This window comes from Choloepus didactylus, chromosome 8 (genome assembly GCF_015220235.1).
Source record: "Choloepus didactylus isolate mChoDid1 chromosome 8, mChoDid1.pri, whole genome shotgun sequence".
Lineage (NCBI taxonomy): Eukaryota > Metazoa > Chordata > Mammalia > Pilosa > Megalonychidae > Choloepus > Choloepus didactylus.
In genome coordinates, this window is record NC_051314.1 from 44,380,257 (window position 1) to 44,384,317 (window position 4,061).

Sequence of the window (4,061 nt, forward strand, 5' to 3'; positions counted from 1 at the left end):
GCCAATCCACCTAGGTCTTCCAGTGATAATTTCCTGAGGAGAAAGTCTACATTTCTTAAAAGGTGCTTCCAATGTCCATAAGGGCCAGTGGAAGACCTTTAGATCAAGTAAACATGGTGTCCTCAGTTAATTTAGACAGTTTAAGTTTTGTTTTTTTTTTTTCTTCCTTATCTGTCTCTTAAATAAAGTAATGCTATCCATAAAAAGCACAGGTGGGCTTTTACCTTGATGCTGGACAACGCTGGCTCTAGAATTCTGTGCAATTCTGCACAAAAAGACATTCTCTGAAAATTGTTTTCCACTTACTGTGACCAAGCTCAAATGCAAATCACAATTAAAAACAAATCCATTGCCTTAAATTCTACAGGCTAAGCGTTTCAGACAAGCTGCAGTGAAAAGCCACGGTAGAGAATCCAGTGAAGCACAGGGACAGAGCACGGACACATTGGGTTTTGGAGTTGAAGAAAATTGGAATAAAAAGTTAATTTTGTGTGCAATACTTTTGGATGCTCTAGGAAGACCCAAAATCACGATAGCTCTAACAGTCTGTGAAAAAGTCACTGTAGCGCTGTTGCCGAGTTGCCTCTGTACCCGTAATTTCCATACACCCCATACCCAGCACCGGCGTTCATATAACCTCCATGGTTGGCGCCACCAAATCCTCTGCCTCACCCTCGGCGGAGGACAGATACCCTCCTCTTTCTCACCTGCGGAGGTTTGGGGTTGAGGGCACTTCGTTGTGCATGGGGCCTCCCATTCCAAACCCAGGGTTATGAGGCTTAGCAGCAAATTTAGGTCCACCGCGGACGGGTACCGGTGCTCTCCTCTTTTTATTCGCTTCAAGGGCAAGAGGAACGTCAGGGAAAAAGCTTTTCTAACGCGGCAACGGCTGTGGATGCCTTTGCCATCTTTTTATTGGAACCAGCCCCTTGGAACTTCTGCCCATCCACCTCCACCTCCATGACGAAGTGCTTGTCATGGCTGCTCCCCATCTCCGAGATGAGCTTGTACTTGAGGCTGCACCTCTTCGTTTAGTTTCAGGACTGGGTTCTTGCCATGCTTGGTTAGGATCCGCCCCTGCTCAGCAGTGGGATCCGACGGGAAGACCATGCTGGGGGTTGACACAGCTTCCACCAGGGGGAGGGGGGCACGACTGCTGGCTTCGCCTCCGTCTCCTCCACCGAATACTCCCCGTTGCTGGATTCCCAGCCTTCGGCTCCCGTAGGCAGGCCCATGTCCTGTAAGGCCCTGATGACTGCATGCAGCCTGGCAGTCTTTTTCGAGGGTCCAGAGGCCTCGAATGAGCTCCCATCTACCTTCACAGACATCGTGAAGATGGGGCATGGACAGCCGGTCTGGGAAACCAGTTTATACTGCAGGCTGGGTTTCACCTGGTTCAGTTTCATCAGGGTGTTCATAGCTTGGGGAGGCTCTGCCTTCTCTTCTTTCTTCTGGATCTTCTTCTTTTTGCTGGGAGATTTTTCCTGGCGGTCCTCCTCCATCGGACGTTTCATGGGCATGATGGCATAGGTGGTACTTGGGGGGATTTGGAGGGTGTAGTCCACTGGGTTCTCCTACTCTGGTTTCTTGGGCATTTTAGAGGGCAGAAGGTCCATCCCCAGGACTTCATGGAGCTGGCCGAAAGCAGCGAGACGCAGGGCATACTGCGCACTCTATGTGATAGCTCCTCATTGCTGTCTGCCTAGATGCCCAATAGCATCAGTGGCTTCTTTTTCACAAGGGTCATAAAAGCCAAAACCATCTGGCATCACGATCCTGGAGGCCAGGCACACCAGCACTCTTCAGAGGGCCTCGCCCTCCCCTAGGGGCCTGTTGGCCTTGCGGATGGACTTCTCATAGAGCAGCTCCAGAGGCCATGCTCTGAAAGGACCCCAGGTGAGCACGTGGGTGCACAGGTCTCTCAGAACCCGGATGGCAAGGACACAGGACTTCAATCTGCGGCTCTGGCCTGGAACCACTTGGCGTGTTGGAGGGATGCCAAGGCAGCAAGGCATTTCTGCCTGTCCAGAAGACTGATAGTGTTTCTCCAGCTAATACTTGCTCCGTTTCCTCTCTGACAATAGGGGATGTCAGGTGGATGGTCAGGGACAGCAAGGTTCTTTTGTGTTTTTTATCACAATCGCAGCATCATCTACAGACTGGAGTATTTCATACTTGTCTTCTATAACAGCAGTGAGCTGGATGGCCAGTTGTCAGCCACCTCGTCCAGGAAGGTGGTGGTGGGCTTCTCTATATATAACAGTGCCAGGTCCAGGTCCAAGTCCCCCTCAAGCAGAAGGCCCTTTGCCACTACCAACACGCATCACACCCCGTAAGGTTCTGGTCATGTGATCCGTCTTCTGTTCCCTGGCCCCTTCTTTGGTCTTATCCTGTGGGGGCATGTCCATGTTCTCGGACTCAGCGTGCTCGCCAGTGTCTTTCTCCTGCTCGTCTATCCAGTTGGACACAGCTTTGAGGGCCCTCATCATGTGGAAAAACCTGTTCTGGACAGCATCCAGCTCCTCTTGGGTCAGATAAACGGAAGAATGTTTTGCCATCACATGGCCATCATCATTCACAAAAATTCTCATTGGACGCATTTTTACTTCTTTTTCTGTAGTGTGTGGAAATCAAATTTTTGTTTATCCTTTCAAATTGTGACAGATTTCCTTGGTGTTATCAAACTTCAACTCTCTCGTCGGTGTCCCCTTCCCTGACCACACCTGCCGCCACCTTCGCCGCCCTCCTGGCACAGCCCACTGGGGTCTCCCCCCCTCCCCCAAAAGCCACATGGTGCACGCAGGGCTGCTGAGTTCAACTGCAATGGGTAAGAGGAGGAGCCCGGCCGGGGGTGAGTGGGCTGGTGCATGCACCGAGGAGGTACGGGGACATGTAGACAGTTTAAGTTTTAATATGCCATTTGTTCTCTACACCTTTCCAAATGATAGAATGCCAACTTGTTTGTAGAATCTTAGATAATTAATGACCTGCCCTGAAAAATGAGTGCCTTGGTCACTAGAAATAATTGAAGGCATGCCTAAATTGAGGAATACATATTCTAAAAGTTGTTTAGCAATGGCTATAGCATTTTGCTTTACAATAAGTAAAAGCCTCTATCCAGCCTGACAATCGACAATGACCAAGACGTAATTTTAGTTTATGCTGGGTGGCAGTTGAATGAAGTCTAATTGTAAATGTTCAAACGGGCCAGAGGGTGGCACTGTATAGCCTCTAGCATCTGAGATGGTTCTTCCTGATTGTACTGTTGACAAATTATGCATAACAAGCATAATTTGGAGATATTGTGGGTTTGGTTCCAGAACACAGCAATAAAGCAAATTGTGCAATAAAGCAAATTTTGCAATGAAGCAAGTCACACAAATTTGTTGGTTTCCTGTGCATATAAAAGTTATGCTTACATTACACTGTAGTCTATTAAGTATGCAAAAGCAGTATGCCTCAAAAAACAATGTGCATACCTTAAAATGTGAGAGACACTAAGTGAGCACTTGCTTTTGGAAAAATGACACAGATAGACTTGCTCAACACAAGGTTGCCACAAAGTTTCAGTTTGTAAAAAACATAGTATCTGCAATGCACAATAAAACCAGGTATGCCTGTATTATAAATACAGGTAGCAGCCTTATGAAAATTTCTCCACCATTATTTATTCACTATTTGAGCCATTTTGTCGGCATTGTGGTGAGAGAAGGGGTATGAAGTTTAAAGGACTGGTTCCTTTAAAGATTTAGGAAGTACCATGTGACTGTCCTTACTCTCTCCAAAACTCTACTGGAATTAAAAATGCATCCTTTGTCTGGTGAAGTTTGTTTTTCAGCCAAAGGGGACTTGTCTTGTTTTACCCTCAGGTTGTCTGAGCATATTTGATTAAAATTATGGATTGATGTGTCTGAGAGAAAATTTAGTGAATACATCTGAAGGTGGTTTAATTGTAACTGTCTTTGGATGAACATCTGCTAGAGCATTTCCTTGGTATTTGAATTCTGAGTTTTTTGGTATAAACCTCAATTTAAATAATAGTGCTAGATTGAGGAAGTAAG

The 4,061-nt window shown here is 46.9% G+C and overlaps 1 pseudogene; it reads right to left on the minus strand.

The window, feature by feature from the left end:
- Positions 1-511: 511 nt before the first annotated feature.
- LOC119542419 lies at positions 512-2,624 on the minus strand (annotated as a pseudogene).
- Positions 2,625-4,061: the final 1,437 nt, after the last annotated feature.